Raw genomic sequence first — 24,783 nt, forward strand, 5'->3', positions numbered from 1 at the left:
CTCTAATTATAATCTCTGATTCGCCATTTTCGTGGTTCTTGAATCACAGAGCACAATTAGATTAATCAAGACTGAATTATTGTAGCATCTCACTCTGTATAAAATTGTAGAATGTTACGTGAATCCATGATTAGGAATCGTGCGCGGGCCGCCATCCTTCAGGAAGACTGAACACAGGAAGTCGTCTAGTAAGTAACCTGGGATCAGGTGTCCTTCTTCCCTTTTTGTTTGGAAAAACAAAGAAAAAAAACATCAACAACAAAAAAAACCTTATCGCAGGTGATCTAGAAAGAATCTGTGTAACGCTGATGTTCCGCATATGAGGCGAAAGAATTAAGCCACTTAGCCTCAGGCGTCGAAAGGGGAGGGGGAGGGAGGGGAAATTTGAGCTTTTCTCCCTCTCTCTCCCTTCCCTTTTTAGGGCTCGCCACGCAGGCTATAGGCCCCTTATGGCTATTGAGTTCCTGCCTTTCTTTCAGAGGGGAGGGATTTTCAATTGACCAGTTATTTAATTAGGTAGAAAGTTCACGATACTTTCTATTTGATATATGAATGTTGCCTTCCCATTTCATCATTTAATTCTCAAAACAGCATTCTGGAAATGAGGGTGGTTACTTGATAAATCGTAAGGCAGCAAAATAAGGGCTACAACTTGTCAGAAATTTTGTGTTTACAAGTGAGAGCCTCTCATTATCCAGGGGTGATTGTCTCTAAGTTTCATATTTTCGTGGACAACAATAGCTAGCATTTTTGCATATTTCAAGTGCATTGTTAGTTACATCTGTCCACGTGAAAATAAAGCTTGGAGACAAGACCCTTGAACAATGAGAGACTTTTACTTGTAAATTAATCTCAAGACTCTTAAATTTTTAAAAAAATCTATCTAGCCGTTAAAAAAAATTATCTGCTTATTGCTGCGAAGCCTCCAGGCTTCGCAGCGTGGCTTCGCAGCAGTCTAATTCAGGTCGCGTATGTGACCAGCCTGGGTTGCCTGTGCCCGAAGCCAGCTTCATTGTAAATAAGTATGTATGTATGAAACGAACTAGCGAGTTCATGCCCGTACAGAAACAGACATGTACTTCAGAACTCTAGAGTAACGTAACTAAGACACAATCCACCTGTTACCTAGATACAATCTCTTAACGCATCCCTATAACAACCACCCAAATTTTACTGCCAGCTTTTAATTTTAACGGTCAATCGTTGAAGTTGCCTGATGAGTGTGGTCCTACAAATTCGGACCATAAGAAACAGCACTGTCGCAATAAACGATCGATGATTACTCCTGAAGCCTGAACTCCTGTTATTATTAATAGTCAATGCTCTTCAATTTAATTTATTGAGCGCTCTACGAAATACGTTCTACCCAGAATACAAGTATGTATGCATGTATGTATGTCTGACAGGATTTGTTAAAACGTGGCTAAAGAAATTTCAAGTGCATTTTAACTATTTGACATCTAAGTGGAATGGGAAGCAGTTAAAAGTCACTAGCTGAGGCTAAGCAATGACAGCATTATTGCTGGCAATAGACGGTAAAGTTCTCTCGCAGAAGTAACAGGATTTTGCGATGAAATAAACAATATTTGAAACGTCCAGAAATTGTCATCTTTTAGTCAGTCAAACCGTGACGCCTATATCTCAGTGTCGGCCGAAAACAGATTAAGAATCCACAATCTTTGAGCACAAAGAATAGGCTTTCTAAGACAAAATCACCTAAACTAAACACTCACGAAGCGTTTTTATGCCTTGCACAAAGTATTCTAGTAACACGAGCTCAACCGCACATACCTGAGATTTGTCTGTCAACACTTTCGGTAAATCACACAATCAATGACTTTCGCGGTAATCACAACACTTCCAAAAACCACTCATAATATTTCAACACTTAACACGGGCAAAACACCGTCAAATTACTCCGTAAAACTCTCGCTTTCTCCACATAAATCGTCACATGGAACTTTTCTCGACTCACTGACAGTCGATTTATTCAAGATCTCGGATGTAAACCAGCGGTTGAAAGGGAGACATACAGCCCCCGCCTTCAAAACAACTTTTTGGCCTGGTCAGAAATCAGCATGAAATTCCATCTAGCCGAATAGATTTTCAACCCTAGAAACTACTTTGTGAGGCCAAAGACTTGTTACTGCCAACAACAAAGCTCGCAATATCCAATCTTTCCGTCTCAAGCCCGGGATCAGTCTTTCACCCGTGCAGCCCGAAATGAGACGAAATACGAGAAGATATTGGACGCAGCAGACTTTGCCAGACGTAAGAATTGTTCTTCATAAGGCTTAATGATGCCTGGGATGTTATAATTTTTTTTTTTTTGAGGGGGGGGGGGGGGGGGGTGGGGGGCGTAATAGGTTAATGGTCAGTGAGAAACTCATCAAAGTCTTCTTACTGTAGCCTATCCGGTACCGATTAAATAAATAAAAAGTAAATATGAAAAAAAAAAAAAAAATGCTCCACTACAAGACTCAGTCAGAAGGTATATAAGAGAGATTTCTGCAGCCATGTTTTTGCAAATCCAGTCAGATATATATGTAAAATAAAATAAAAGATATAAATCATGGAGTACGCATCAGCCGCACAAAAGTTCAGTCTTCATGTACATACCACTTGCATAAAAAGAAATTACAATAAACACGTCTTCCCTAACTTTCAATTAATTACCATAGCACGTGATTCCATCACCGGAGGAATCAAACTTGCATGCACACAGGTGGGAACCAACAGTGTTAGTGCACGCGGCATTCACGTCACAGTTGTCGGTTTTAGTAGTTCATTCGTCTATATCTGAAGGGAGAAAGAAATTAGGTTTAAGGTGCATCCTTGTTATCGCGGTGCGATAGTCTTTCAAAAGAGCTAGGGTTCTCTTTCGTTTCAGTTCGTTAGGTAATCGTTCAATGGTCATTGTTAAGTAACTTTTGTTCCTTGTATTTAAGAGTTTTCCATACGAGCTATTTTGTAACTGATGAAGGTCGTGAAGACCGAAACGTAATTCTATTCAGTATTTTTTTTTTTTAATGTTTGAACTTTAATTTCCTCTTTTTTTAACGCCAACCGTTGTCCATATTCCGTCTTTTTTTAACGATTTTTTTTAAGAGTAAGTCCATATTTATGTCTCTCCTACAATCACTTCAGGGGAAAAGCTAGGCCCATTGAAATTGACTTTCTTCAGTGTTAATGAATTCACATATGCAACATGGAGCAAAATCGTGTTCGAATCCCATTCAGCAGACCTATTTCACTCAGATAGGGGTTGAAATCACGCAAGATGTTAGTCCATGTACATGTAGGTCATTTTGCCTCGCTTTCCGCGTGCGGATTAACAACACAGCTGATCATTGCAATGCTGGCTCAACCATGTGCTTTACTCCATTCGCTTCTTGCTTTATTTGTCAAGTATTTGGACGGACTTGTATGTTTTCTTATTCAATCGCTACTAAGTTACTAACAGGAGTTGCTAGGCTTTTCTTTGAAGCATCAGGAAATTTACCAACGCCTTTGACTGGAAGAACAATTAGTAAGAAGCGAGACGTGGCAACCCACAATGCCCTTGTAAACATAATATGACATTCAGGAACATCATAATAAGCCAATCTGTTTCAAATCGAGCCAAACTGAGCAGATTCATGGATTTATGAACAAGATAGGCGGTATAGCTGTCTAAGTTATTCTTATCAATTGGTTTCACGCTTATATCAGCTAAAAAATTAAACATGATGTTTACCGTGGCACATCTCGACTCCTTCTGCTAGGTCGGTTGGATTTGTAAAGTATTTTTCATATAATTTTACTGCTCTGTCACTACGAGGAGTTGCAGACCTGTACCTTTATGGTTACGAAAGTTATTTAGCGGAAATTATTATTCTTTTAATTTGATGTATCGAAAGTTGCCGTCGTTGTTCGCACATAATTTCATAATTGTCCCCGAAAGGATTTCGCCCAGAAGGCGAAATCCCGAGGAGACATCCTAGTAACTCGGGCCGTATATAAAGGGAAGTACGTACAGTTAAAATGTGAAGTTAGTATAAAAGAAAAAAAATCTCGATTTGGTTAAAAAGGGGCCGCGAGAAATTGTTGGGTAATGATGACGTTTTAGCCCTAAACAATGCCGAACGCCCGCAAGTAAGAAATGGTTAGGATGACGTAAAACAGAAAATGCCCGAAAGGACCGCTTGGGTTGAATTTGTGGTATTGCTATTGTACTGTCATACTTTCTACTGATACTCTTTTGCGTTATGTGTGTGTTCGGTATAACATTCTGTGGAGCAACTGTTTTGAAAGTATTAGAGCAAAAGTGAAATTTTCATTTCTTTGTCTCCTTTTACTCTCTTAAACAAGCATCAAAAACTCACCAACACAAGAGAAAATCTTGCGTTTGAACGAAATTATAGACCAAAAGACTGTAAGCTCGACACGGGTTTGTCATTCAAGGTCATTCAAATATCTTTCATTGGAAACCATTTAGAGTTCTCAGACACAAGTCCGGCTTTGGGGCCGTGAATGTACGACTCAGTCCACAAGCAAGCAAGTTTTCCTAAGCGAAGGAGTGAATTAAGCTAGCTTATTAGCGAACGATGGGAAGATTAATTTTCCCTTCGAGTATAAGTTACATTTTCCCAGTATGGGTAAAGTGCGTAGTAGTCCTTTTCGCACGGCAGCTTGCATCGCAAAAATGTAGACTCTACAAGGTAGACGATTACAGAAATTCGTCCACAATTAAAATTCTGTACTGGTGTATTTATTTTTTTACAGATGACCCCCTACAAAAAGCTTTTTTTAAAGGAAAGTATTCTCTTAAATGCCGTTTTAATTAGCAAGAATGTCCAAACGTCGCTAGTGTTTGATCAAAGCTGCGCAAATTGTTTTGAATCAGTGCGTGGAATCTTGCGTTTCCTGTTTTTATCTCACCTATTGTATGTAATACTAGGTATACCTATCGATAGAGTGCCAACGAGCAAATCAAGCGTATTTTGCATAGGAATGGATTCCTTTTTTCCAACATTTGACAGTTTCTTGGTCCCTTCCTGTTGAAAGGATTATTTTCTTGAAACTAAGGTGCTATGCAAGTATAAAGGTTCGGAGAAGAGTCAGTTCTCAGACTCCACGGTGGCTTTACCAACCTGCTATATAAAAGTTTGAAGTGTCATGAGGCATGTTTTTTGAAAGAATGAAACAGCTTGCAGAGGAAGCGATCGGTAATATTTAGGGGGAAATGTAAAAAATGATCGTTTCTCTTACCACTACAAAATTAGTGTTGGTTCGGTTTCACTTTGTAGATAAATATTTGTGCAGTTTAATCATTTAAACCTCCTCTGAAATTTCCCGAGGCTTTTTGTTTTCCTATTGAATTTTAGAATGATTCGCTGCGCTGCTTGAAATGTTTTCAAGGACATGCGATGTACGACATGTACGGCACGTCGGTATTTTATTATATCACTAATTATTATAAACTCGTCCAGGTTTCGAAAAAAATAGCGTTGTTTTCTTTTCCTTTGTCGTTCGCTTTAGGCTTTTAATTCTTTTTTATTCTTACTTTTCTATTTGCTAGTTAGATTTTTCCCCAACATCAGATTTTCCTATATTCTTCGTATCAAGCTTTCCTTATCTCCTCGTGTAATCTGATCCTTTTTAGTGGTTGAGAATTGCTTGTTTCACATGGAAAACTTTTCTTTGCTTAAACTGTTGTTTTACAAGCTTCTCTTCGTTAAAACCTTACATTAATGGCCCCCCAAATTAATACAATGCATCAAGTTTTCATTTACCTTGACTGCCGGGGCCAGATTTAGGTGAATAAACAATAAAAGCGTACCACATTCAAGTTCAGTCTTCGCGTGCCGCTGAGGAAAGAACACATGTGCGCCAAGTATAGTTTACCGCCTTTTGATTGGCTGAAACTGTCACACCACTTGGTCTCAGGGGAATCTACATTACATGAGGTTACACTTTTTGAATTTTTCTGCCTACAGCCCAGTCTTGCGCGGCTCTATTCTGCTGCCGCCTCGCCATCCGAACATCTTCGCTCGGATGGCTCGTTGGCAATGAGTGAAAATCTTTTTATGAATCAGTATATTTCAAGGGGGAGGGGGGGGGGGGGGGAGGGCAGCTTTAGTGTCACCTATTACTGCTAATGAGAACCACTGGTTGTTATTAATTTTGTTAACATGATATACTAGTAATAGTTGACACTACAGCTGCCCCCGTTCTGTATATTGTCGGTCAATAGTATTTTTGCTGGTTGTGTAGCTCTTTGAAATATACCGATTCATAATGAAGATTTTCACACATATTCCACACAATAGGTGAGATAAATACAGGAAACGCAAGGTTCCACGCACAGTTTCAGCTCGATTTACACAGCTTTGATCAAAACATTCTCAGTTTCGAGAATAGTTTATTCCAAACCATCAGAAAAGATTTAATTAGAAGTTGAATTTTTCGCTATTTCTCTTTCACTTTTTACATTCAGTTCATTTTATTTGCCGGAAAGTAAGCCTTAGTAATTAAAAGGACGTTTCGGATCGATTCACCACAGCGTTATTCGAAACTTTATAACGAAAGGACATCTGTAAGCAGGGAAAAAGTCAGCACAGAATTTGATTGTCGGCGAATTTCTGTAATTGTCCATCAATCTGCTAGTGATAAGCTATCCGTTGTTCACTCGTCTTGCTTGTTTGGGGCTGAGTCTCATTCCGGACAAAGAAAGAGAAAGAATGTCTGACAAGGTTTCCAATATAAATCAAAGATTTGTGAACTCGCGTCTGGTAAACTCTTCAAGTGTTTACATATACACAGTTAAACGCACCTTATAACCTCATCTGCGCATAACGAGTGTCTTTTGGTCCATAACTTTCAAAACAACTGCTCCACAGAATGTCACTGCGTAACGCAAAAGAGTATCGAAGTATGACCGCACAATAAATGTCACAAAATCTACCTGAGCGGTCCCTTCGGGATTTTCTGTCTTTAGGTCATCCTAACCATTTCGTACTTGCGGGCGCAAACAATAGAAACGTCATCATTACCTACCGATTCCTCGCGGCCCCTGTTCGAGCAAGTCGAGATTTTTTCTAGTATACTGACTGTATTTTTGAACTGTAAGTACTGTCCTTAATATACGCGCGAGTTACTAGGGTGCCTCCTCGGGATTTCGCCTCTGGGCGAAATCCCTGCGGGGGCAATCATGGATGGAGCAAGCATCACCCGCATAAAGCGAAAGGATTAATAGATACATAATAAAATTGCTTCAAAAAGAATTCAAGTCCCACAAAGATGGGATCCTGCAGTGTTAGTGCACACAGCATTCACGTCACAGTTGTCGGTTTTGGTAGTGCATTCGTCTATATCTGAGGGGAGAAAGATAACAGGCTTGAGGTGCATCCTTGTTAACGCGGTCCGACCTCTTCCAACCGAGTTCTAAATTATTCATTTTTTTAACAGATGACCCTCTACAAAGCTTTTTTTAAAGGCAAGTATTCTCTTAAATGCCATTTTAGTTAACAAGAATGTCCAAACGTCGATAGTGTTTGATCAAAGCTGCGCAAATTGTTATGAATCAGTGCGTGGAATCTTGCGTTTCCTGCTTTTATCTCACCTATTGTATGTAATATTAGTGAAAATCTTTAATATGAATCGGTATATTTCAAAGGGGAGGGGCAGCTTTAGTGTCAGCTATTACTGCTAATGAGAACCACTGGTTGTTACTTGTTAAAATGATATATCATGGATAGAGCAAGCATCACCCGCAAAAAGCGACAGGATTAATAAATACATAATAAAATTGCTTCAAAAAGAATTTAAGTCCCTTGACCAACATTTATGTCTTAATAATTACCATAGCAAGTGATTCCATCCCCGGAGTAACCAGATTTGCATGCACAAAGATGGGATCCTGCAGTGTTAGTGCACACAGCATTCACGTCACAGTTGTCGGTTTTGGTAGTGCATTCGTCTATATCTGAGGGGAGAAAGATAACAGGTTTAAGGTGCATCCTTGTTAACGCGGTCCGACCTCTTCCAACCGAACACTAAATTATTTGTCTCACACAGTTGTCCTAACATTAAACCACCTTGCTGCGATGCTACTGATTTCTGTTACCTCGGTTGGCAAAGTACTAAAAAGAAGTAGGGGAATCCCATAGTCCTAATTTTTCTTTAACTTTTTTCTCGTAATTCCTTATGTTGCGTCCATAACAGCGAGCGATGGTAATTTGAATTAACATCACATCCCCAATTGACCTCTTAGATATACTTCCCCTCCTTTCGTTCCACCTTTGACGGGAACATACAGGTACAAATTCACTCTATAAACTCAAGCCATACATTTTTTTTTTGGGGGGGGGGGGGGATTCCTCTAGAATTTGCTTGAATTGCCCGCATGAAAACGTTGACTCTTTTCTTTCTTTGCAATTCTTTCTTTCCTTCTTTCTTCTCCTCCCCTCCTTCCAAGTCTGTTCCTTCCTTCACTCCTTTCTTGCCTTATTCCTCTTTATTAATATACAGGATACGCGAGAAGTTATATGTAACAGCATCTTAAAAACGTCCTTTCACGTGTCTATTGTATAAGTGCTCAGCGTTCTCTCTGACTATACAGTTCTATATAGGGCATACGTGTAATAATGTACATGTATGAACAACATTCGATATTTACCAGTGCACGCTTGTCCATTCCCAGAATACCCACGATTACAGGTACAATTATGGGATCCTGCCGTGTTATTACAAAAAGCATTAACATCACATGAATTGGTCTTTGAGGCACACTCATCTATATCTAAAAGACGAAAATAGCAAACGAATATTAAAGTAAGTACAGGAACCCAAAATTCAACTTCCTATTCTTATACGCTAATGGTTAAGAAGACGGATTTTCATTCGCATTGCTTCCCCCAGTTCTCGTAAGCAATCCAACCTGGGATAAGTGCTGGACTTCATCTTTATCTTAATGTCAAAAAGGTTTAAAAAGGGCAAAAACTGCCCAAGTTCATCTTTAGTAAAAAAAAAAATATATTTCTAAGCTAAATTGGGCAGAAATTTTTGCTCATGCCAAATGAAAACCGTAATCAAAAGGAACTGTGACTTTTTTTCATGCGGATCATAACCCATTCTCTACTTTTTTAATTCCACACGACACATTCTTCCCCCACCCCCTACACCCAAATTTTGCGACAGTGTTTTGATTAATTGATTGATTGATTGATTTAAGTGCTCCCCGGAGGAGTGCACATTCTTAAAAGCATTTTGAAAACAATAACTTACGCAAATTTTGAGGGGCAAAGAGCGTGTATTATGGGGTTTCGAAAAAGTTATTTGACGCGCAAGCAGGTAGAGAGGGGTGACGTCCCACCCAAAGGAAATTGACAATGTGTAGTTAAACAGGCCAAGAATTACCAAAGCACTTTTTTCCATCTCCAGAATATCCATGTTTGCAAGTGCAATTATATGACGAACCCATGACATTTTGGCAGACAGCGTTCACGTCACAGCTGTGATGATTGGTTATGCACTCATCGATGACTGAAAGGGATTAGTTAAAAGTCAAAAACAAGCGATTGAGAAAAAGATCATACCAATAGATCTAAATGAAATAACAAGTATTAATCTTTAAAAGGTTGATTTTCAAATCTAACAAAACTAACTATCTTTCTCTTTCTGGACTTGTATGTGCTCCAATTACTCGCCTGCATATAGCAGGTTTAAAAGTTTAAAAAAAAATGGAAATAATACACTCTATAAATGACGTTTACGCTCCAGTCGCCATCTTGGTCAGTTAAGCTCCCTTATTAATACCGGACTGTTTTAAACAAAGGCCACCTGAAGAGCAGCAAGATTGTAATGAGTACCTCAGGGGTTCAGGGGTCTCGAGGTGGCCCAATGGCTCGATTCCTGACTTAGTCGGATGAAAGACAAGCAGTTACCTTGGTCATGAGTAGGAAACAAATTCCTACTTTACAGTTTCGTAGTGTTTTTGATAAGTACTTTACTGATTTATTACAGTACCTTTAAAACAACTATAGTTGAAGCAGTTGTCACATGGTACATCATTCCATGTATAGCCATGCTTGGCGCCAAGAGTGTGCACGCAGTCTTCGTTTTTCCAATCGTTTGGTTGGCGTGGAGCCCAAAACCTAAAACTACTTAAGATCCCTCCACGCTACAGTCATTTAGTCCTATCCAGGATCTTTCGCCATTGTGACGGTGCTGTATGTAGACATTTTCTTCCTGGTTGTGTACTGTTACCAAAGTAGAGCCCATCACTGAACAATTCGACTCTGTATTCAGCCAAGAGGCACATAATAAACTTGTTCAGTAGCAATAACCATTAAAGTAACCCCATCCAGGTGGACAGATTTCTGCACATATCAATGAAAAATTAGGAGCAATTTACTTCCAAGGAGAAAACAACATGATGACAATATACTACCTATGAAATAAATGAAAGCCGGTATATTGTAGCCTGCGCGCAATCGAAATTTTTACTAATCAGACTTTAGTTATCGTTTGCACGCAGGCTAGTATATTGAGACGATGTTGCCTTCTTAAGTCTATATTCAAAGGCCTCTCTCAACTCACCATCATGTGAGATTGACAGCAACTTTAAAAAATAGGCTATAACAAACCGCATTGCCTTAATAAGACAATTTGTTTGTAAAATTATGATTACAAGGGCTACCTACAATGTCCTCAGCAAAAATAATATGAGGAAAGTTTTTTGACAAGAGCTCATAATCCCCAGCAATCAATGTTTTGTAATGACCCTAAATCTATAGAGTGTTTTCACATGACGTCACGGCGGCCAAATTGGTGTCCCAAAACAATTAAACGGCGGCCATGTTGGTGTCCCAAACCAATCCTGTGGGAGTTGAACTCTTTTCTTATGCAAACGCTTTCTTTTGTTCCAATAAATTTGCATATATGCAGGCCATGTGAGTGAAAACACTCTATATCGCCAAGCTCCTACCTGACAAAACTGTAAAGACTACCGACAAAGGATCGTATTTTGCTTCATATAATTCCTTTAAGCAAACACGGAAGCCAGTCGTGTTAATGTACTGCAAAATAAATCATTGGCCATCAATCTGAAACTGAAACTGAAATGAAAATATAAATCAATAATATCAATTAAAATATAATCAATTAATGGCGATTTGTGTTTAAGAGGCACCAAGACTGTCCTACCTCGATCCAAGCAGTTATGCCATTATGCTCGAGGCTCAGATTCCCTCCTTTTGTCGAATGATTGGCAGAAACAAGCACGTTTGGAGTCACATTGTACGCATGAGAAAAAGCGACATCCTGCAAAGAGGATCAGAAATAAAAGCTACAAAAATGAAAGTGTACATTGAAGATATGTATAGAGGGTAGACGGATATAATTGTTTTCTAACAAAGTAAACAAAGAAGGCGAAATCACCACAACGAAGATGCTTCAAAAGCACGCCGGGTCTGAATTAGGGTTAACGAATTGTATCGTTTAATACAACATTTGCAAAAGGTCGTACAAATATTATCATTTCTTATCTACTATACGAATAAGTTCAGTGACCTTGCAGAAGGCGTAGTTATGATCTGCCGCTGGCAGTCTATCATTTGCAAAGTAGAGTGAGCTGTGTTCTGAAAATGGAGGTTTGTGAAGAGATGTAAATGCCATCCAAGCCTAAAATATAATCAAAAAAGAGATATTGTAATTAAGTCACTGTAAGAGTTCATTTTGTAATATCTACAATGAAGATTGTTCCAAACATCATGATCATGGACACGCAAATAAAGAAACGTACAGTTCATTAAATTATTCATACTGCCTAAGAGCTTTTGTATAAACGAAATTTGATTTGAAACGACTGAAAAGCGAAACATCGGCCAATTTTCCACCTTTTCGAAACCATCCGATGTTTCTAAATCATCTTGAGGTCATTTTGATTTTAATTTTTCCCGAACTCGCGAGACTCTACCGACAATCAATTACTGTGGATGAGAGAAAATTTTCCTCATTCCCTGTTTAAAAGGTGGATACCGCTATACACCAGATACAACAACAACAACAACAACAACAACAATCTTTATCGTGTTTTTGGTACAAAAGTGTAGCGCAATTGGTTTCTCTTACATTCATCCACTGGATAACGATTTCTCCGGTGGATAGGGCTATCCAGCTCCTGAACAACTGGGGCCTGGATGAAAGATTGCTCTTCCCTGCAGTGAATTCATATGTGGCGACTTTGGCTCCTGTTACCTCAAGAACATTTAATGAATATTTAGTCATCATGGAGCTGATCTGTAATACTTACAACATAGATATCTTCATGGGCCCCTGCATAGTTCTGTAACTCTCTCAAACAAACTTTACAGTGTGATGTTGTAACATCTTCAATCCACAAGGCGCACGCGTCCCTCTTAAGTCCCGGGTTGTCATGTTTGGCGGTTACAAACACCGAGGGCGAGACTGAAAATTTGCCCTATAAAATAACAAAGGAAAAATCAATTAAAATCAATAAAGGTTGGTTAAGGGGGCTCGATACAGTTTTTTAGGGTCAATACCTCCCAAGTTTGAGCATAAACTACGTCGCCATAAACAAAGATTTGGAGAAATTGCCACCACAGTTGTATTAGATAAAGACAAAAATTTGTTATGATATAGGGTTGCAATAACATCGGGGTTGTCATAGCAACGAATCACGCCATTACCTATTTTACTTGCAGCAGTATTTCTCGGCACTGGGAACTGTTCTTCCAAAATCGTTCACGGGAGCTCTTTCCTCCAATAGCCGCCTCGATGTTTTTGAGGTTTAAGCGAAATCTGTGAGAGCGTTAAAACTTGTGTGAAAGATCATGGAGATAGCTCCAGCCGATTTCTAGAAGAAGGATTTGATTAGTACGTATCGAGGCGCGTCTTGTTAGCGGTTTTGACAACACTACGGTCTACTTTAACAAATTAGCGAATAATTTTTAAACCACTTGATGCATTAAACAAAAAATTTAAGATTCTTGAGATTAACCGTCCTTCTATATGACCTGGCTTTTAGTTTCAACATTACTTATATATTATAAAGCAGTAAAATAAGGGCTACAATTCGCTAATTCTTGGTCAGACATTTTGTGTTTACAAGTGAGAGCCTCTCATTATTCAGGTGTATTATCTTCAAGTTTCATATTTTCGTGCACAGCAATAGCTAGCATTTTTGCATATTTCACATGCATTGTTAGTTACTGCTGTTCACGTGAAAATGAAACTTTGAGACAATAACTTGAATAATGAGAAGATAGAAAATTAGCGAATTGTAGCCATTATTTTACTGCCTTACAATATATCAATAATCTTGAGACTTAGGTCTCCTAAAACGATGCTTAATGTCGAGAATCTCATATTGTTTAAAAAATCTACCGAGTGGTTTAAAAATTATTCGCTAATTTGTAAAAGTAGACCAAAATGTTTGCAAAACCGCTAACAAGACGCGCCTCGATACATACTAATCAAATCCTTCTTTCTAGCAATTGCTAGAGCTATCTCCACGATCTTTCACGAACGTTTTTAAAAAGGTTGAAAGTACTATGAGGTGAAATCGCCTGTTAAAAGCGCTTCGTTTTCTACAGATAACGGCCAAACATCAAGATTGTCCCTTTTTTACTGTATTTCTAACCATAAAAACTTCATCCCAAAGTATCTCGATAACACTTTTACAGATTCCGCTTAAACCTCACGAACGTCGAGGCAGCTATTGGAGGAAAGAGCTCCCGTGAAAGATTTTGGAAGAACAGTTCCCACTGCTGAGAAATACCGCTGCAAGTAGAATAGGTAAAGGCGTGATTTCGTTGCTATGACAACTCCGATGTCATTGCAATCCTGATCATAACAATGTTTCATCTTTACCTAATACGACTGTGATGGCAATTTTTCCAAATCTTTGTTTATGGCGACATAGTTTATGCTAAAAATTCGAAGATTTTTACCCTGAAAAACTGTATCGAGCCACTTTAAACATGCCAAGGACAAGTGGGTTACGACAAATATTATCGATGAAAATATCGACAGTTTGCTTAGTGTAAAAGACAAGACGAGACAAAAGAAACATGCGGTAGAATAATAGATAGAAAAGGAACGAAATGAAATTCAAAACTTACTGAAGGAAAATTCACAGTTTCACAAGTTGTCCCAGTCCACCAATCTGATATACGCACTTCGCCGGCAACACCACCAAGCGGAGCCCCTTGGTATGCCAACCAATCTACTGTGACATTAGCGCTCGACTTTCGTTCGTTAAAACCAGCCGTCATCACGCACGCTGTGAACTGGTCGTTGCTTACTTTCTCGACCCACGACACAGCAGCATCATGGACGTAAGACTTGTCACTGGTGTCGACGTGATTGACAGTAATTTGTACTTCAATTTTTTTGTCGGGATAGAACACAAAAGGTTTGAATGGAATTACTTCGCAATGAGAATATCCCAAGGATGGTATGTGGGGCATATGGCGGCGACCACGTTGCATTGGAAATCCTAAAAGAATAAAAATAAGACAGATTTAATAGCCTTATTCTCATCAAAAAAGGTCATTTATTAATAACTACTAATACTCTTATTTTGCAGCACTGAGTGAACAGAGGAAACAGAAATGAAATAAGCTGTGCATCTTAAGGTCTCTAGCACTTAACTCACAAGAAAAAGAAAAAAAAAAAAGATCTTATGATCAGAGTTAGATATTACAAATATCTGCGATTCCTTAGAAAGAAAATGTTATCCGACAGGATTTTCGCCAACAGACGAAAACGAACCAAAACAAAATTAATCCTCGAAGAGCAACATTTAGGTATTAAATTCATCTGTTTATTTTAACACCAAGACCATGTGGTTATTCAAACTATTAAGAAAACATCTCTCAGTTAGAGAATAGTTTTCAGGCTCCCCTCTATATTTGTTTTTAGGCTGTACTAAAAAAAAAATATGGATAATACTTCATGGTTGGTGAGTGCGTACGATTTTTATTCACGAATTGTGAAGAACCACAAACGAACGAGCGAGAACTAAAACTACATCTGCAAACCCTGAGTTTCCGAAGGCGATGCCATGACTGTGTAATTAGGGGCTGTAAAAGCACACAGTGAAAATCTTTGGTAAAGATTTTCGTCTGCGGTCAGTGACTGGTCATACGATAATTTTCACTAGTGATAAAATCGTCCGACCAATCACATTGCCATGAATTCTTAACAGATGATATTTACACGTCAAAAATATGTTATAGTAAATCTCTGCACATATATAGTAAACTAAAGGTTTGTTGGCTTTCTTCGTCAGACGAAAAAAGTAGGTAGAAAAATTAATAAATCGATTCGGGACAACTTCTTTTATCGACAGACCATGGTGAAACTAACAGATGTTTTGAATTAAATGATTTAGAATTGAAGTCAGTAATATGAACAGATCTTACTACTAGTGTTCTCGCAAAGATTAGAAAAAGCTCGAACGGTAGAAACAGAGAGTGGACCCTAGCCTACTATTGTTTTTGTTCTTTAGAGTTGTTGCTGGTATTGTTGTTTTAATTTGATACCATTTTTTTATACAAGCACTGAGAATCAACTTCATTTGAACTTAAGTTGAAATAATAATGATAATGACGATAATATCAATGAATGATCAATCAATGATAATAACATTGACAAGAGTGATGATAATAATAATAACCATAAGTATCACAAAATTCTCAAATCTGATAGGCTATAGACAACCTGATTTAATACGACAGTTTAATAGGACAGTTCGCGTCATGCCTAAGTAACTGGACAGTACGCGCCATCAGCGCGCGCTTAAATGGCTTCTTTTCACTGCTAGCAAAAAAAATAATCTTGGAATTTCTTGTTTTTTGATTTTAAAAAAGGGCCTTATATATCACAAATTTTGTTCTATATCACATATTATTGATTTGTAACATAACCATGTGACAAGACGGCCATGTTGGTGGTCGATACAACAGATATGTTTTCGAATTGAATGTACATGAAAATGGACTTATTTTCCCAGCGGAGAGAAATGCTTTGTTCTTGACCAACAACATGGCCGCCGTCATGTGAAATCAAGTGCAACCCAGTAATACCTTCACAACTCCCAGGATGTTGTACTGTGAAATTCAACCGATGTAGGCATATATCTTGCTTAAAAAAACATATGTTATCGTACGTTGTGCCATTGGAAGAGCATATGGGCTCCTGGTAAGATGGGCAACTATCTATGCACACGCAGCGAGCATCGAAAGGCCCAAACGCCTTACAAAGGCCGTGATAATGGCATAGGACATCTAAGCAAGGGTCTAAATCTGCGGGGAATTCAATACAACAAGGCTTAGCAAAATGGAAGAAAAGGGATGTAAGATTTAGAATTATAACAAAAATGAAAAAAAACAAACAAACAAACAAACAAAACAAAACAAAACAAAACAAAGATATAATGAAAACAGACGGCGGTAGACTTGACTCATCTTTGTTTAGATAAGCGAAAGGGGTGTAAAAATTTGCAAAATTTTTGCTAGTTTTCTGCTGCTATTTTTACTTGGTGTTTCCCATTTGATATGCAGTACGCCTGATGGCCTAATATTTCTGTACCCACCTCCGATGACCATGTAATTGACTTCAATGTTCCCCTTTTCGCTGACGTCACTACTGTAGCTTCTCACACATATCTCCGTTTCTGTTGTAGACGTGTGCTAAATGAGTAAAAATAATAACTACCATAAACCATACCTTTGCTTCTTTCGCTCTACTTATTCAGTTTAGAATGTTACAAAATCCATCCCATTGAATTAGTTTATTACGAAAGGACCAGTTAGAATACTTCTTGCTTCTGACAAAAAATACTCCAGTTCTAAAGGCCTCTTCTTGTTTTTCTCAAACTGTAAATTACAACTTTCTCTGCTGAGCATCCCATCGCAAATGCAGAATAACTGCAGTCTCGGGCCAACCTGGTAGTCCTATATGCCATGGCAACTACAATAAGTGAATATATCTTACCTCAATCCAGGTGATTATTGCGTCACATCCAGGCCCAGAAGGAGGAATGGCATGGCTATTGTTGCCACGCTTTGGCGTCACTACAACCACGGGAGGAGTGTAGAAAGGGTCCGTGAAGTTGATTTTCTTCAAATATTAAAAGTAAATTGACATTTGATTTCGCAACCATTACCAAACTGTTTTGAGGGCTTAAAGAAGACGACACTCTACATGGTAGTTCAGTCACACTGATAATAAACGTCACGCATACAAGGTAATATTCGTTAGATGAAGTACCCATATACGAAAGATAAATTCTAAAACTCTAACTTATAATTTTACAAGCTTTAAGACGCGTAGCCAGTTGTAAAATAAATTAGAACGTCAATAATTCTGAACTTTCGATGTATGTGAGCAAAGCGCAAGAACATTAAGAAGGTAAAACTGATGCAAGACTATCGGAGGTTTATCCGTTCTTACTCATAATTCTGATCACCTGACAAAATGCACTGCTGTCCAGTTGAGAGTTGTTGTTTGCGAACACCAAACTATTGGATATCGTAAAGTTCTCAATCCGCAGACTGCTATATGCCATCCAATTCTACAAGTCAAAAACAGCTTGTAAGGGATAAACTTTAAAAAAAAATCAAACAAAAGTAAAGTAATTATAAAAGTAAATTATAATTATCATATAAAATATCCCAGAATAATCCTTTGAGCATTTACAAAAAAAAAAAAAAGCTTTATAACTTTGACAATTTTATACGTAGAGGAATGTCAGACCACAACAAGATAACATTTGCCATAAAATATCTCCCCATGTCACATCTGGGATAATGACGTCATCAGTCACGTGGCTATTGCCGAATACGGTTTTTTTGTTGCTGTGACAAGATTTCATCGATTTAAAAGCAAACCGCATATTTGAGGTTTTGGTTGAGTAGGGGCATTTAAAAATAACCAGTTGACGTCCGGCATTAAAAATTTAAGGGGCCAATGAACATGAGCGAAAAAGTCGGGAGACTAGGCCAAGGGCTGTAGAGAGTCGTCGTTTCATCACACGGCAGTGAAAATTTCAAGAAAAATAATGTTCCACCTGATATTTTTTTAATGACAAAAGGAGGGACATGTCATCATCAGTGACGTGACCAGAGCGTTTTGAATATTTTAGTTCGTTCTGGACTGTTCACAGTCCCCTATTTTTTCGTGAGATCGTTTAGATATACCGCGTCTTACCGTCACGGCTATCCTGATTTTAAATTGTACTGAGGGGGCGGGCGTCGGGGATTATAGCTCTCTATTTTTCTCGCTTCCTCCCAAACCGCCTCCACTCCCTAAGTAGGTTTGACACTCATGCAAGATGGCAGCCCGTAACGCAAAGCGCTCGATCTCGATGATCTTACGGAAAAATAGAGGACTGTGAACAATCTAAGTTCGTTCTTAAAGTACATTTTTCATTATTATTTTGATTATTATTATTTTTCATAACTATAAATTGGAAAGTTTTTGTTGTTTTTCTCTACAAATCTTTACACCGTATTGCCTTTGAGTAATTATAACTCTATTTTCAATGCAGAAGCAAACGAAAACTGAGCCAGAAGTTTAGAAGTTGCGTAATAGACCGATATTGCATGTTAAAATCGAAAAGGAGGCTTGCTTATGAGAGTTTTGTAGAATCCTTTTTCAATTAAGCTGTTTGTTTGCCGAAATAAAAATTCAATTCTGTTAACAAAGGATAACTATAAAAGCCAGAAGTATGTATTTGGCGCCCATATTGTTTTTCTTTTTTCCCGGGAAGAGAGGTCATGTAGCAGCTCTTCTAGTCCTAAAAGCCAAATGGTTTGCTACCTTAACCTAAAACAATGGAAATAATGGTAAACAATGTTGTGTTAATGTTTTCTCTGACCAATTAAAAGACAACAACTGCTACAGTCTGGGAGAGAGAGAATCGTACGATTCATTCGGTAGCCGCGCGAAGTAGTTCACAAATCCTCAAACGGTTTTCCAAGCCTCAAAAAGTATCAGTATTTTTTTTTTTCTTTGCAAACTTTACGTCTAGCTCCGATCTGTTTAAGATTTAATTCTACACAGAAACCGAAAGAGTCGGTCTTGAAAATTGTGAGTCGTAATAGAGAGGGAATACATACCTCACGACGAGTACATTCTACCAGTAATGACACATGGCTGCGAGACATGGGCGCTGAACAACGCTATGATACATGGATAAGCTTGCGATCGCAAAGAGTAAGGTGGAACACATAATGCTAGGCATTATCCTTCGAGATCGAAAGCGAAACACCTGGATCCGTCAACAAACTGGCGATATCATCAACGCTATCAGGAAAGTAAAGCATAGATGGGCAGGTGACATTGCCCGGCTATCTGATAACCGTTGCACCATCAAAGCAACAGAGTGGACCCCAAGAGATTGGACCACAAAATAATCGAGGAAGTATGGGCATTAAACAAAGTTTGAGTACTTACAATTTTTATGTTTTGATGAAGACCATCAAAAATTTTGGTTTCCCTTAAACAAACGTTAAACCCATGCTCGAGCGAGTACTCCACCCATATCGCCATGCTATCCTGTGGTCTCCCTGGAGATTGTTGAAGGGGTGTTACAAGTACAATTGGGGGAGACGGAAAACGCTGAAACGATAAAGGCAAATCAAAACCTTTGAAAATTGATAAGAGGAAGAAACAAATGACACAAAAGTCAAAATATATCAGTGGATTGTGACCTGTTCAGAAACAGTGGCATTCATATCGCATATCTTAACGTAAATAACTCTCGGGCTCCGTACTAGTTTTCCTTAAAGCCCTGGGACATCCAGTGGCGTTACTGAAGGTGAATGCTACCCCCCCCCCCTCCCCCCATAAAGAAATGACGTCATTATTGCTATGGTGTCTCCAACAGCACCATATCCCACAATACTAGCATCATCTTGAAGAGTTCGTCGCAGGGTATCTACTAAATGTTTAGAATGGGTTAATTAAACAAAGTCTAATTTGAGCCGCCGTTTAAGAAATAATTAACATCCTGATCTCTTTCTTAATTTGGGTTACTTTTAGAAGACAAATACTTTTATGAAACTGTTCACGATATACGGTGTTTAAATGAAAACGTTTGGCAAACCAAAAATGACTTAGAATGTGGGAGTTTTTGTTGAACAATAGCTGACTCGTTTGAATAACCGGCCCTTAATCTTCGCAAAAACAACAAAGTAACAAAAACTCTAGCACTCGTGAGGCCCAGCCCACCCTTTCTCCCAAAATCAATCCGTTGTGTTTGACAAAATTCAACAAAAGCTTAACAAAACTGGATGACACAATTAATCACATCACAGTAGGGCTAACTTAGGACGAAAATAAGAAAATAATTTGTTTAGATCAAGAACTGAACATTTTATGCCAAAAAAGGCAGAGTGATTTCCCTCTTAAATGAAGTCGATGGAGGAAAGAGAATGTGTTTTCTCTTTAAAAGCGGAAATTGCTTGACAAATAACTCATTATAAGTCACTATAAGCTCATTATAGGTCACTATATACCCCCAATCAAGTTATCTTGCAGTCTCGGGTCATCAAAACAAATATGTATTCCGAGGGTTAATCATGCAGGTTTAAATCCGATGAAACAATACACGCGCCTAAAGTCTTTCTATAAGGCTCTTTCGATATACATTTTTTTTGTCTTTGTCTTTTTTTGTTGTTGTTGTTGTTGTTTTTTTCACTTTCTTGTGACCAACAAATTTCATTCAAATCGGAATTTTTGACACCAGACTGTTATTTATTATTATTATTATTATTATTAAATATAAATTATTACAAATTACAAATTATTTATAAAAAAATTATTATTAATAATAATATTATTATTTTTATTATTATATTTTTATTATTATTATTTTTTAACCGACATCCAAACCTAAAACCATTCAGTATATATTTATGAATATGGCAATTTCGGAGGTAACTGATCAGGTTGCTTTTAACGGCTTTCAATAACACAAATTATTGGCAAAAATTCATCTTGAGAAGAAAGGAAACTCTGCTACGATTGTTCGAGTGCGCTTTTTTCATTGGTTTGTTCTCGCCCGGTTGGAGAGCTGGTTATATATGCTATTTTTATTAACCTTTCTCGTCAGAAAATGACTGAATCAGGATTTAAAGAATGATTGAAGATAAGCGAAAAACATATATCTGAGTGCCCAAAAGAGGTAAGTGACTTAGAATAGTAGTTTCTAACCTGCTTGAAGCCGATCTTTTTACAAACGGTTCCTGTCGTCCATGACTTTATGGAAGTGCTGCCGACTTCTGCACCAGGAGGGGAAGATTGAAGAGCAACCCAGTTTAATTCAGCGGTTCTATTAGAACCTTCACCATACTCGAGGATGCAAACACGGAAGCCATTATTCTTTGAAGATTCTACCCAGATAGCCGCACCATTTGTTTGACCAGGTTTTCTTTCTGAATGGCCGAGTGAGGCAAGGATCTTAACTTCCTGTCTTCCGTGGAATGGAACAGCAAACAAGACATCGCCACAAGCAAAAAGCCCAGGATTGGCTGTAGTGATGTTGAATTTGCCCGCTTTAAAACTTGCTGTCGTAATTAGAAGAAAAAAAAATAATAAGTGAATGTTCTGTAAAATTACTTCTTCCTTGCAGCGACATAAACACATGTTATAAAGTTTTAAATTTGATTTCTGCCCCACCCCTAAATCTCTCCTCCCTCCTCTATTCATCGGTAAGAGAACTAAATAAATCCGAAATTAAATTCAACTTGGCCATAATTATTTAGGACAAAATTAAAAGTGGAATACTAAATTAGATACCTTTGCTTCCTCGGAAATTAAGCAGAGTAACAAATGTGATAAGACAAAGCCTTAACGGGAGATGCTGACTACTAATTACTTCTTCCTTGCTGCGACATAAACACATGTTAGAAATTTCTAAATTTGATTTCTGCCCCACCCCTAAATCTCTCCTCCCTGCTCTATTAAAAGGTGAGAGAACTAAATAAAACCGAACTTCAAATTCAACTTGGCCATAATTATTTAGGACAAAATTAAAAGTGAAATATAAATCAGATACCTTTGCTTCCTCGGAAATCAAGCAAAGTAACAAATGCGATAAGACAAAGTCTTAACGGGAGATGCTGACGATCACACATCTTGCAACAACTGAGGGTAGAGCGTCTCTTGCGAAAGGGAATATACAATTGTGGAAAGTGACCATAATCTCTACATGCCTGGGCACGTTAGTAGAGATCAAAATATATCCCAACAAAAATGTATATTAAGTCTTTAATCCAATGGCGTAGCTCAAAAAGCGAGGAAACGTTGGAATGAGTGGGACAGCTAAAGGAAAAAAAAAGAGCCTTAGGTTTATCAAAATCGCTCAGCAGTAAGGTTTTTCCAAGGTTGTAGCTACCAAATGGGCAAATTGCGAAGCTTGAAGAGATCCAGTTGTTGAGACATTTTGTAGGATGGTTTCTTTTTTCTGACAGGAGGAAATGATGGCGCTAAAGTTATCAAAAGTCATTTTATTTGGAAATAAAAGATGACCTGTGTGATCTCGCGGAGTATTTATTACTGAGAAACGTGATGTTAGTCGCGAACAAGGAAACCTGGCTTGGCAGTCCGGGAGGTTTTTGATATAGCTATTTGTTTGGGTCGATGAATTGGTGCATAACTTTTGCTGATAGAGTAAAATTGCTAAAAGGAAACTAAAACTAAAAATGTTTCTGTTTTTCCTTTTTTCTTTTCTTTTCTTCTTCTTTTTTTTCGTTTTCTTTCTTTTATTTTTAAGTTACATGTACTATTAACATATTATCTCTATCAGACTTGTATTTTCAGCCACTTTACGGTTTTAAGGAACGACACTTTTCATAACTTCATATTCTTACATCTTCGACTAGTTTCCTCAGTGAACTTGACTTATATCAATGCTGCGTCATCAGAATAAAATGGTTGATTTTTATGGGGCGTTCAAGAGTTAATCCGGTTAATCCAGTAAATTCCCTCAAGGTTTAACACTGCACGCGCCTCGGTAAAAATAGACGCTGTTTCCTTCAACTTAACTACTTTTTAGCACTCTCCGCAAGAGGTACATTTTCTTTCCATTACCTTGTGCGAAAGAGATTTTTGTTGAATTAATTGAAGAATTAGACATTAAACCTCTTTCGAGATATTTGCGAGGTGGGTGTCGAAAAGGGGGGGGGGGGGGGGAGAAAAAATATGTTAAGCAAAGGATACGCTCAGGAGAATTTTAAAATGGCTTTTCTCCATTTATATCTGTTATACATCCATTTTAATTGCAATTTTGTACTACTGTTACAGAGCTATCATACGCTATTGAAAAAGCTTTTTTGATAATTTATCTTTGAGTCGCGAGTTGCTCATCAGCGGTGACCACGCACACGCGTGCGTGCGTGTCCCTCACGTTAACTTAAAGCACATGCGTATTGATGAACAAAGTGTAATTTTCCGTGAGTAAATGAATGAACTTAAAACAATGAACTTAAATAATAAATGAACTTAAAAAACAATGAACAATGAACTCACAAAAAAATAAATATTTTCGTTTATCTCAGAAATTAATATCACAAAATTTGAATGACTGCGAGTTAAATCAACTTTAAATGATGCAGCTAAGCGAGTACCATTTCATTACAACCAAGACAAGTCCTGATGATGGGCCACTGCTTGCCGAGAAAACTTTTTTGTTGTTAGATAAACATGGTTTGTAGAACAATGAAGGGCTGAGGTAGTTTTAAGAGGATATGCTCCGCTTCAGTCATACAAGTGCAATTTTTGTACGGTACGCGGAAAATGTTTTGTCTTTAAGTTACAGTGGGCGAAGAGTTAATAACTCTTCACTGGCAAGATATTACAATTATTATATCATTGAATCTCATGAAATTCCAAGCTCCCTTTGTATCTAAAGTTTAGTTTGTTTATACTATGAGGCTCTAGTGTCATAATGCTCTATCAGTAAGGCGAGACTTTTTAACTAACGCTTTCTATAGATTCCACTTAAGTACAAAAAGAGTATAAACATGACAACCATGCAATCGTTTCGAAACAAACAAACACAAAAGTCACAGAAGGAGACCAAAGAAAGTACGCATGTCACGTCGTATTTAAGTAAAAATACGCCTTTCATTGGATCAAAATACTAACCGAATAAAATAGGACGTTAATATCATCAAACTTAATAACAAATCTGATAATAATAATAATAATAATAATAATAATAATAATAATAATAATAATAATAATAATATTAATAATAATAATAATACTTTTTATTATCATATTTGCAGGTCTTATTTGGGTAAAATGAAAGGGGGGAATTTCATATATCCCACGATGCTTCGCGGCTAATTCTATCTTCTCTTCGCGGCTGAAAAAGCGTTCGAAGGTTTCGAGGGAGATTTTCAATAAGCTGAATTTCAAGATGGAGCTCACCCAAGGTAAATATAATGTGCTCTGTTAATCTTTGGTGTCTGATTGATAATTTAAAATGTTTCCTTGGTCATTTCACGCATTATTGCTCTCGTTTAAGACTCTGTTAAACCATGCTGTTTTAACTCGCAAGTGAATGCTTATTTAGATGACCTACAATTATCGAAAACTGTCTTTATTTTAGCGAAGTTTTGCTCTATTTGATTATTCATATCGGCGGACAAGGGGTGCTTGATACTAGTTCCACGTTCCGACCTCTTTCGACCTCGCGATTTTTATAATAATAAAAATAATAATTCCGTTATTTACCCTCGGCAGTATTTATAGCACTAATGC

At 37.8% G+C, this 24,783-nt stretch overlaps 1 pseudogene; it reads right to left on the reverse strand.

Annotated features, from left to right (window-relative positions):
• Positions 1-2,609: 2,609 nt before the first annotated feature.
• LOC140945689 (uncharacterized) lies at positions 2,610-23,050 on the reverse strand (annotated as a pseudogene).
• Between the last annotated feature and the right edge of the window lie 1,733 nt (positions 23,051-24,783).

Source organism: Porites lutea, chromosome 8 (genome assembly GCF_958299795.1).
Source record: "Porites lutea chromosome 8, jaPorLute2.1, whole genome shotgun sequence".
NCBI lineage: Eukaryota > Metazoa > Cnidaria > Anthozoa > Scleractinia > Poritidae > Porites > Porites lutea.